This window comes from Cervus canadensis, chromosome 2 (assembly GCF_019320065.1).
Source record: "Cervus canadensis isolate Bull #8, Minnesota chromosome 2, ASM1932006v1, whole genome shotgun sequence".
NCBI classification, from domain to species: domain Eukaryota; kingdom Metazoa; phylum Chordata; class Mammalia; order Artiodactyla; family Cervidae; genus Cervus; species Cervus canadensis.
Window position 1 is genome coordinate 29205605 of NC_057387.1, and position 12363 is coordinate 29217967.

At 39.5% G+C, this 12363-nt stretch overlaps 1 long non-coding RNA gene across 1 annotated transcript; it reads left to right on the forward strand.

Annotated features, from left to right (window-relative positions):
- The first annotated feature begins 5259 nt into the window (after positions 1-5259).
- LOC122436488 lies at positions 5260-6921 on the forward strand. The gene is made up of 3 exons (XR_006268028.1): positions 5260-5553; positions 5967-6112; positions 6670-6921. It is a non-coding gene; the product is annotated as an uncharacterized LOC122436488 (long non-coding RNA).
- Positions 6922-12363: the final 5442 nt, after the last annotated feature.

Sequence of the window (12363 nt, forward strand, 5' to 3'; positions counted from 1 at the left end):
GGTGGAGAAGGAAATGGCAACCCACTCCAGTATTCTTGCTTGGAAAAGTCCATGGACAGAGGAGCCTGGCGGGCTGCAGTCCATGGGGTTACATGACTGAGCATGTGTGCACAAGGGTGGAAGGAGACGGGTTGGTAGAAATAAAGTGGTAGAACTAAAAAAAATAAAAATTAAAAAAAAATAAAGGATTGACCAGACCTGCTTAGTTTAAAATAGTTGCCTATTTAGAGAGTAAGACTAGGGCGTAGAGCAGGTTAGTTTGTTTGTCTGTTTTCATTATAAATATTTGGTACCACTTTTAAATTAAATCTATATAATACATAAATTTTACCCTCCAAAAAAGTTTTTCACATGGGAAAATATGAGACCTTAAAAACTATGATCTTCAAATCTTCAACAACACCTGGAAGATTTGCGGTAGATTATTACAAAATGCTTAGTGAGCACTTAAAGGAATTGACCTTAAGTGCCAACTTGGATCCACTAAGGACAAGTTTGTTTATTCAATAAACATTTATTGTGTACCGACTTGATCCCAGTCACTGTGCAAGGCACTATCAAAATGAAGCAGAAAACAAAACAGCACCTTTCTGCTTCTTGTGGAACTCCAGTGAAGAAAACAAACAATAGCAAAGATTACAGCATAATTACAATTTGTGATAAGTGCTGTGAAAGAAAACACAGGGATTCGTGTAAGAACATGATTAGAGGAACTAGCCTCATTGCAGAAGAGGGCAGTGCTACAGAAATTCTCTGTGAGCCAGCCACATGTAATCTGAGCCCCGCAGATGAATAGAATTTAGGTAAGAAGTATTGCTACAGAGACAATCTGAAAACCACAAGTGAAAAAGGCATGAGGCAGCAATAAACTTGGCATGCAGAGGAACAGAGAAAAAACTGAGGTGGCCATAGGTCAGAAGGCAGAGTGCAAGAACAAGCCTCTCCAGGAACCTAGGGGCTGTATCACACAGGCACTAACTAATGCTGTTTCCTTTTTTGAAGTGATTACTGGGCAGGTAGATTAGAGAAATCCAAAGACACACTAAATTTGTTTTCAGTGAGACAATTGATCAATATGCTCGGGACAAACCAGTTATCCAACAAACAAAAAACTGCAAAGGTTAGTCGCTTGGTTGTGTCCAACTCTTTTTGACCCCATGGACTGTAGCCCGCCAGGCTCCTGTCCATGGGATTCTCCAGGCAAGAATACTGGAGTGGGTAACAATTCCCTTCTCCAGGGGATCTTCCCGATTCAGGGATCGAACCTGTGTCTCTTGCATCTTCTGCATTGGCAGGTGGATTGCTTACCACCGCACCACCTGGCTTCCCATGAAGGGTGTGTTCTTAAGCAGTGAGGCTCTGCAACAGAAGCAGATCCTGGAAAAGCTGTCAGCGTAAGACTGTTTTCAGACCATACTCTTCATGTCTGGACATCAAGTCCTTCCTTGAAGAGTGATTTGGGTTTGCATCTCCTTATCCATCTCGCCATTGCATTTAGAACACAAAGACACCAAGAACCTAAACAGTTTGGTTCCTGCCTACCTCTCTTCCACTTGCTTCTATTGAAAATTTGTTTCAGAGACACTAGCCACCTTCTTTTCTTTAAACTTTTTAATACAATTTTTAGAGGCTACTTTCCACTTAAGTTATTTAACCTTCATGTTTGTTGAAGCTTATCCCCTCCTCAGGACTTTTGTGTTAGCTGTTTCTCTTGCCTGAAATGTCCTTCCTGTGGTTACCTCCTTCTAATGCTGCCTGTCACCTTCCTTGTTACTTCCTAACTGGTGGCCCTGTTTCACTTTCTCATGCACTTAAGTAAAATTATCTAGATTGCTTGTTTATATCTGTCTCATCATTTATGTTATGCTGAACATAAATTCAGCAAGGCTGTGGATCTGATCTGTTTTATTCAATGCTCAATCCCAATCAGTACCTGGAACACAGTAGACCTTCAAGAAAGATTTGTTAATTTGAATCAGACAAGGTGTAGAAATGTATGTTCAATGATACTATAGATAGCTAGCTATAGTTATAGCTAGTCAAACATTTTTACCCAAATAATACTTATTAGTATTATTTGTATAACTTAGTATATCAAAGTTAACCTGAAGGGAGATCTCCAGTTGGCTGACACAAATCTGTCTGGTCTTGTCAAACGGTTAAAAGTCAATGATTTCTGTAGAAACAGATGATGAAATTTCTGATGACTCAAAGCCGAGAGTTCTGAAATCACCTAAGCCACCCCCTCCAGGCTACAGTCCATGGGGTTGCAAAGAGTCAGACATGACTGAGCAACTAACATTTTTAAGCTATCTTTCCAGCCCCCCAGATACACCCCTACCCTCACCACATATAAGGAACAGGCTCGCTCCCTCCCCTTTAGGGAAGCCAGCAAGCAAGGAAACCTGTTGTTTGTTCTCCCGCCCACTGTTTTGGAAGGGCCCAATAGAGCCTTGCTTTTAGAGGGAAAAAAAAAAAAGCTCGGAGTATTGGTGGCTGAGACACTGGATGACAGGATTCAGATTCAAAAGCACCTGAAAGTCCACCAAAAACAGAACGAATAAGTGTGTATCTTACAAATACAATGAATTACTACACAGCAATGAAAATGAGTGAACTGCTGCTATCTGCAATATGAAAAACTTTACAAAGATGATATTGAGGGAAATAAACCAGACACATAAAGAAGAATATATATTGCATTATTCTATTTCTGTATATTTCAAAACCAAGGGAAACTATTCTATGGTGCTAAAAGTCAGGACTGGTTCTCTTGAGGAAGGAGGAAGGGAGCAACGATGAAGGGAGATGAAGAAGGCTTTTGAGGTGCTGCTAGTGTCTATTTCTTGACCTGGGCGGCAGTTATATGGATGTGTTCATTTTGCAATAACTCACTGATCTGGGTACTTATGATTTGTACATTTTATATGTATAATATACATAAATTTTAAATTGAAGCATAAAAGAGATGTGGGGAATCTTTTTTATTAAAAGCTCAATGTGCAGTTCCTAATTTTGAATGAAAGAATTTTAATATTTTGCCACTTAGAATTATAATTGGTATTAATTTGCAGTAAATAATCTCTATTATGTTTAAGTAGTTTCCTTTGATCTCTTGTTTCACAGAGGTTTTATTAGAATGGTTGCTGAATAGACTGTAAATATTGCTGCAGCGATGTGGAGTGAAGAGTATTTTCATGTAGCTGCTATTATAGCCTTTTTGGCAAGCAATAGCTGCAACAGCTATTATTTTAAAAATGTGACCCAGCAATCTCAGTTCTGGGGATTTATCCTACTCAAATAAAACCACTAGTTTCAATAGTTTTGTTTTTTTTTTTCCTGGCCATGCCTTGCATGGCTTGTGGGATCTTAGTTCTCCCATCAGGGATCAAACCCAGGCCCCGTGCAGTGGAAGCACCAGTGCTAACCGCTGGGCCACCAGGGAATTCCCTCAATAAAACTACTAAAATAAAGACAACGGAGTTTTATATATGTCCAAGGATATTTTGGCACACTGTTTCAGGTGGCAACACACACATATATTATAAATACGATGGGGACTTCCCTGCTTGTCCAGTGGTTAAGACTTTGTCTCATAATGCAGGGAGCGTGGGTTCAATTTCTGGTAGGGGAGCTAAGATCCCACATGCCTCTTGGCCAGAAAATCAAAACATAAAACAAGCAATATTGTAACAAATTCAATAAAGACTTTGAAAATGGCCCACATAAAAAAAAAAAATCTTAAAAAAAAAATACTATGCATGCCATCAATAGGGGAAAGGTTGCAAAAAATTTTACTATATCTACATTTGTTTTTCAAACTTTAAACTTTTTATTTTGTATTGGTGTATAGCTGATTAGCAATGTTGTGGTACTTTCAGTATATCCACATTTTGAAATATCCATTAAAGGACTTCCCTGGTGGTTCAGTGGCTAAGACTCCACACTTCCAAACCAGGGGGCATGGGTTTGAACCCTGGTTGGGGAACTAAGATCTCACATGCCATTTATTTCAACCAAAAAATGAACATAAAATAAAAGGTTTGTGTACTTTAAAAAGAGAGAGAGAAGCATCCATTAAAAGGAATACATTTGTACTCTGACAATTGATTTAGAGGAATTTTAGATGAGAAACTGTTTTAAATAAAAAAGAGAAAAAAGAAATCACTTTTTTTTTGAAATCACGTTTTTTTAAGTGACAAAAACACCCTATACTGAATATGTGTACATTTGTATTTGTCTACATTTAATCATATGAGAATATAGAAAATTGTTAACAATTAGATTGACAAAATGGTTATTTGCAGGGTAGGAATTGATGGGGTGACAGAGGATGGGCAAAAAGAAGTCAAGGGAGAAAAAAAATTAAGAACCAAATGATTTTTTGGAAAGCTCTATATAAGCCAGTAATCTCACATCACAGGTGAAAAATCAAATGCAGTCATAGGGACATTAACAGATTACATTGTGTCCAAATCAAAGAACATAATAATCGCAGTGTACTTTATGCTGTTCAGATCAAATCTAACATATTGTATATGTTTCTGTATAAAATACTAAAAATAAAACAAATACCCCCCTCTCCTGCAAAGAGAAATGTTTTTTCTTGTTATACGACAATTGCTTAAGAATCGGGCAAGCGTAGCTTCCAGTTTCTTTTCAGCCACTTACTTAGCTATGTGACCTTGGGCAAATTACTTAATTCCTCTATGCCCTAGTTTCTTCATCTGTATAGTGAGGATAATTATAGCTCCTGTCTCTCAGGATTACCGAGGATAATAATATACGCATGCCAGGACCTGGTGTCTAGGTGAAACTCAATAAAAATAATTAATATTGTTATTGTTATTAGCTAAATATTTATTGCAAAAATTAGAATTTACACACAAGCAAAAATGAAAACATAATCATAATTTGCCTTCCAGAGTTAACTATTGTTAATTTTTGGATGTTTATGCATTTATCAATGTGATCTGAAAAATCATCAAATCAAAGGACATAATAATCAATAGCTGGTGATAGCTTAGGATGAATTAGCAGTCACCAAATGTTTAAAGGGCTGTTTCACAGTAGAGGGGTAGACATAGTCTATGAGGCTGCAAATAATCACAGCAAGAGGCAAGGGTTACATTGAGAGCTGTCCAGCAACGGAATTGGCTGCCCCACACCATAGGGAGCTAGCTCCTTGTTACAACAAAGAACAGAGTCTTAGCTGGCGACCATTTGCCAGAAAAGTGATGAAAGAGAGGTCTAGCTAAATGGCTTCTAGAACTCTTCCTAACATTTTATGACCAAGAAATACTTGCTGGGTGTATACGTATATGATTCACAGCCTACATATGACAATTTGTGTGGTTCTTACTATTTAATACTAGGTGGTAAGAACAGTTCCAAACATATCCCATGAAAGTTAATAGGAAATTCCTAGCATAGGTCAGGTAGTACCTCTCCGTCACAGAAAACTGAGGACGTGCAACTCCACCAATTAATCCCACACAATATGGAGAAAGAAATCAAAGGCGAGCCTGGAAGGAGTTTACATCTTATCTTCAGGTACTGTTTGTCTGCTTTCTTAATACTGGGAGTCTCTTCCTGGAAAAAATTTCTGATCTGGCAAAAATTCATAGTAATTACTTAGGGGAGAGGAAAAAGAAGAAACAAACAAAAAATAGATTAATGCAGTTGGGAAAAACGTTAAGAACATGGTGTTGATGGGAGAGAAGACTAAATGTCCCTATAAGACCCACCCAAGGGCTTTTGATGTCTGACCAATTATTACCTTATTATTCTTCCTGCTATAGATATAGCCACAATTTATGTAACAGGATGTTTAAAAAGATTAAAGAGAAGCTGTAGTAGGGTTCTGAGATGATAAGAGTCCCTAGAAAATGTATTTATGGACGTTTAGAATATAAGTTCCTGTAGTTCTTAGAATAAGCCATCTATTTGTTTTTCTTTTTTTAAAGAAACAAGTCAAATGTGTATTTCAATATGGCTGCTTCCTGCCCACAAGTGATATAGAAATAATAGAGCAACGAGCGCAAACAAATAATACAGCAAAAAGAGGATGGTGGTATTCTGTAATCTGTGAGCTGTGCTGGTTGTTAATCAGGTTTGACTTTTGGGTCCAAAATATTTTATCCCTATATTACATAAATGTTTTTAATTCATCTGTTTTAAATCTATTCATTGGAAAATGAATTATTCTGAGACTTCCCTGGTGGTCCAGTGGTTAAGACCTCACACTTCCACTGTAGGGGGCATTAGCTTGATCCCTGGTCGAGGATCTAAGATCTTGCATGTTGCACAACATGGCCAAAAAAAAAAAAGAATTATTCTGTTGTTCAAGCAGAAGAGCTGTGTGGAGCTTGTGATTCCAGTGACTCAACATGAACATGATGAAAGTTAAAGAAACAATTTTTAGTAGAGGATTTTGTGAATAGAAGTTGAGATGAATCAAATTGATTTTCTGTTAGAAGAGTGTTATATAGGTGTCTGAAACATAAAGAATGACTCATTGGTATTCAAACTTCTGCCGTGTGGGCTCTCTCTTATTTTACAACATAAATTGGCACTGGGTACCACATGAAAGGGCTTTAGGGCATGTTCTCAGAACTTCTGATAGTAGTTTTATGTAAATTGTTTGTTAATGTCAACTCTTTCTCTTAGTAACCTAGGTCAATACCTTGTGTGGGGACTTCCCTGGTGGTCCAGTGGTGAAGACCCCGCACTTCCAATGCAGGGGACACGGGTTCGATCCCTGGCCAAGGAAGATCCCACATGCCTCAGAGCAACTAAGCCCATGTGCCACAACTACTGAGCCTGTGTGCTGCAACTACTGAAGGCCGAAAGCTCTAGAGCTGTGCTGTGCAACAAGAGAAACCACCACAATGAGAAGCCTGTGCACTGCAATTAGAGAAAGCCCACATGCAGCAATGAAGACCCCACAACCAAAAATAAATAAATCATTAATTTAAAAAAATACCTACTGTGGGTTTGCACACTCTCCCTCTGTACGTGTGTATGTATTTACTTATCATTTTCTTCTGAAATTTTTTCTGTTGTAAGATATAGACATGATACCATTTTCCCCTAAGTACTTTAGTATATATTTCCTAAAAACAAGGACAATATCTTTCATAACCACAGTGCAATTATGGAAATTAAGAAGTCAATACTGATTTAATAATATTATCTCATCTTTAAGTTCATTCAAATTTTGCTCAATCATTCCAACAATGTCCATTAGAGTAAAAGAAAAATACAGATCATACATTGCATTATGTTGTCAAGTATCTTTAGTCTCCTTTAATCTGGAGGAAATTTTCCACATTCATTCTGTCATGACCTTGAAATATTTGAAGAGTTACAAGTCAGTTATTTTGTAGAGAGTTCCTCAACTTGGGTTGTCAGATGTTTCCTCATGATTAGCTTCAGGTTATGCATTCTAAGCAGGAATAACACAGAAGTGATGTGATCTGAGTATGTAATATTAGGAGTTGAATTGTTCCTTTTTAATGATTTGTTAAGGTAGAGCCTGCCAGGTGTCTCTATTTTAAAGCTACTATTTTCCTTTAAAGTAAATTATTTCATAGGGAGATACTTTGAGACTACATAAAGTTTTTGTTTCTCACCAAATTTTACCCACTAGTTTTAGTATCCATTGATGACTCTTGCCAGAGTCAGTATTACTATGATGATTGCCAAATGGTGATTTTTAAAATTCTACCATTCCTACTGTATTTTTTAGTTGGCATTCTACCACAAGGAAAAATGTTCTCTTCTCTATGATTTGTTTGCCAATTTATTTATACCATTATGATTCATAGATTCTTATTTTATTCAGTGGGTATCTGTTATTGACACTCTTATGATGCTAAAATTGTCCCTGATTTGCCTAGTGGCAGTTTCCAATCCCAAAGAAAGGCTATGCCAAAGAATGCTCAAACTACCACACAATTGCACTCATCTCACACGCTAGTGAAGTAATGCTCAAAATTCTCCAAGCCAGGCTTCAGCAATACGTGAACCGTGAAATTCCAGATGTTCAAGCTGGTTTTAGAAAAGGCAGAGGAACCAGAGATCAAATTGCCAACATCCGCTGGATCATCGAAAAAGTAAGAGAGTTCCAGAAAAACATCTACTTCTGCTTTATTGACTATGCCAAAGCCTTTGACTGTGTGGATCACAATAAACTGGAAAATTCTGAAAGAGATGGGACTACCAGATCACCTGACCTGCCTCTTGAGAAACCTACATGTAGGTCAGGAAGCAACAGTTAGAACTGGACATAGAAAAACAGACTGGTTCCAAATAGGAAAAGGAGTACCTCAAGGCTGTATATTGTCACCCTGCTTATTTAACTTATATGCAGAGTACATCATGAGAAACGCTGAGCTGGAAGAAGCACAAGCTGGAATCAAGATTGCTGGGAGAAATATCAATAACCTCAGATATGCAGATGACACCACCCTTATGGCAGAAAGTGAAGAGGAACTAAAAAGCCTCTTGATGAAAGTGAAAGAGGACAGTGAAAAAGGTGGCTTAAAGCTCAACTTTCAGAAAACTAAGATCATGGCATCTGTTCCCATCACTTCATGGGAAATAGATGGGGAAACAGTAGAGACACTGTCAGACTTTATTTTTTGGGGCTCCAAAATCACTGCAGATGGTGACTGCAGCCATGAAATTAAAAGACGCTTACTGCTTGGAAGGAAAGTGATACTAGCCTAGATAGCATAAAAAAGCAGAGACATTACTTTGCCAACAAATGTTCATTTAGTTAAGGCTATGGTTTTTCCAGTGGTCATGTATGGATGTGAGAGTTGGACTGTGAAGAAAGCTGAGTGCTGAAGAATTGATGCTTTTAACTGTGGTTGTTGGAGAAGACTCTTGAGAGTCCCTTGGACAGCCAGGAGATCCAACCAGTCCATCCTAAAGGAGATCAGTCCTGGATGTTCATTGGAAGGACTGATGCTGAAGCTGAAACTCCAATACTTTGGCCACCTCATGCGCAGAGTTGACTCATTGGAAAAGACCCTGATGCTGGGAGGGATTGGGGGCAGGAGGAGAAGGGGACGACAGAGGATGAGATAGCTGGATGACATCACCGACTCAATGGACATGGGTTTGAGTAAACTCCGGGAGTTAGTGATGGACAGGGAGGCCTGGTGTGCTGCGGTTCATGGGGTCGCAAAGAGTCGGACACAACTGAGTGACTGAACTGAACTGAGCTGAATCCTTTCAAACTGTCCTTTTGACATGTCTCCAAAATTCTTTAAGCTTCCTGACTTTATGACACAATATATTTCAGGTTTTTCTTGTATTTTCCTAGCCCGAGCCCTGAAGTAAGCCACTTAGCTAAGAAATCCTGGTTTCTTTAGTGGAGAAGAGTATTTAGAAAAGTTCAGGTTCTAAGTGTGCTATTTCATACTGGTGTGTCATAACTTGTAGGCTCTCTCAGAGGACAGGCTCAGGCTCGCTTGTTCTCTCTCTCTCTCTCTCTCTCACACACACACACACAATTATAAAACAATGTGCTCTTATCAATAATTCTAATTCCAGTTCAGTATTGCAGGGTTCATTTTCACCTTCCCCCTTCCATGTTACAGCTCACTTCTCTGGCAATGAGAAATCTGTGGAACCAGTCTTGACTATTGTACTTAGCCAGCCCTGCATGTACTCTCCTGATTCTCTGATTCACTTTGGCATAATCTCCTGCCATTCTAAATGGCAACCCACTCCAGTATTCTTGCCTGGAAAATCCCATATACGGAGAAGCCTGGTCGCAAAGAGTTGGACACGACTGAGCGACTTCACTCACTCCCCTGCCATTCTAAAGCCAACCTGTACACACACTGATGACAGGTCCCAAAGCACCTGAAACCACTGGTCTCTGTGCTACGTTGCCAATGCTCATTGAGCTATGGCGCTGCCTCTGCTTTTGTTTTTTTTTGGAGATGGGGGCCGGGTACTGGCCATTAGAGACTCTTACAACAGAAATTCCAACTGGCAAAATCACTCTTCACCCTCAGTTTCTTCCACACAGTGACAGAGCTGATATGGAAGGGCTCACAGAGATTTTATGGAATGGACTCTTGGGTTTTGCATGCCCTTGATTTTAGTTCCCTTTCCCTAGTGTTCAAATATGAATCTGGTCTGTGCCCAGAATCATTCTTCTTTCCCAACCCTACCTCTCTCCTTTTAATGAGCTCTCTCTTCTTCTTCTAATGAACTCATTCTTAATACTTCACATACATGGAACCTGAGCAGCCAGGCCCTTCAAACATGCCAGAAGGCATCAGCTTAAATTCTCAAAACAACTCATTTGTCATTCTCTTAAATTATTTGCATCAACAGTTTAATTCAGAAACTCTCTTGAAGACAGAAGACAATACCACAGAAGCAACACAGAAATGAAAGGACTGCAAATTCCATCCCAAGAATCTCATCAAAGGAAAAGAACTCTCTCATGATTTGCCTGGCTGGTGGGGACTGAAAGGAACCTGGAGTATTTTCAGTGTGAAGACTGCCCTGGGCCACATTTATCACAATGACACTATTGTCCTGACCTGCCTCTTGGAACCCTATCATCAGGAAGCGAATGCTAAACTGTTTTCTCAGAGGTGCTAACGGACACCTGATCTATCATTCCTTCATTCCTCTTGCCAACTGCAGGCCTCTGCAGAAAGACCAGCCAGGTTAGCAAAGTAGTCTGTGGCTATGAGGCTGAAGGGTATTAACTAATTTGTGCATAAAATAAGCCCAAGCATAGTGACTTGATGCATTAATATTCTCTCTCTATTGAGTTAACTGGTCATAGACTGGGTGGTGGTGGTGTTCACACTCAGTCATGTCTGACTCTTTGCAACCCCACGGACTGCAGCATGCCAGGCTTCCCTGTCCATCACCAACTCCCCAAGCTTGTTCAAACTCCTGTCCATCGAGTCAGTGATATCATCCAGCCATCTCATCCTCTGTCATCCCCTTCTCCTCCTGCCTTCAATCTTTCCCAGCGTCAGGGTCTTTTCCAATGAGTTGGCTCTTCTGACTGGGTACGCTTGAACATTTCCTTACTAAATGGGTATTTAATAACATGCAATAACTATGATTTGAGATAAAATCTCCTGGTTACATGGAAAATGTGCATGCAGATAATTCTGAGTTAAATCCAGAGTATATTAAATCTTCAGTATTATAGATATTAACAATAGGCTCTTTACCATGGATACTGAAATTGTTTCCTTTACTAGAACGTAAGCTTCATGAGGGCAGGGAGCTTTATTTTGCTCATTGCCCTATTCTGAGTATGAGTATGCCTGACTTAAAGTTGTGTGTGTGTTAGTCGCTCAGTTGTGTCTGACTCTTTGCAACACCATGGACTGTAGCCTGCCAGATTCCTCTGTCCATGGACTTCTTCAGGCAAGAATACTGGAGTGGGTTGCCATGCCCTTCTCCAGACTTAAAGCTGAAGCTCAATAAATATCTGTTGAACAAATAAAAATGTTTGGTGGCATGATAGAAGAAAAATTTAAAATTATTAAACTCTATCCTCACAAGGGGAAATGGGAATTGCATGCCTCCTCTCAGACGGTGAAGAATCTGCCTTCAGTGCAGGAGACCCAGGTTCGATTCCTGGGTCATGAAGATTCCCTTGGAGAAGGGAGTGGCTATCCACTCCAGTATTCTTGCCTGGAGAATTCCATGGACAGAGGAGCCTGGTGGGCTGCAGCCCATGGCGCTGCAAAGAGTCAGACACGACTGAGCGACTGACACTTTCTGAAGACGTTAGATATTATTTAAAACAGCAACAACAGCAGCAGAACACCATTCTAATGAGACATATCTGTGGGATGAATTCCCTTTATAAGCAGGTTAAGAGCCTTCGTTTAGATTTTATGTTGTTTCTGTGATCTAACATTTGCCCTTGAAAGGTATGTATATGTGTGTGCATCTGTGTTCCAGCAGTTAACTGCCTGGTCAATTTTAAGGATAAAGAGACATATTTGCTACTCACAGTGGTGAGGAGACTTAAATAGGAATCATACTTGGAGGACCCATGTGCCCACTTGGACTATTCTATGAGAAATATCTGAAGCATTTGGGTTTTTTGGACTAAATAACTCAGACTCAGAGAATGAGCCACTGGGAGCAGCAGGAGAAAGTTACTGGGATAAGACCAACTCCTTGGGTACTGGTTAGAGCTTCCCAAAGTAGATGGACAGCCACACAGCAGAGGTTAGGAAATGACAGGGTTCTCAGACCTGAGAGTGTGGTAGAAAGATTATAGACTGGGTTATCTACATGTCAATCATCTAGGAAAGATGTGACTAGTGTCTTGTTTGCTTTCCTGGGACTATTAGA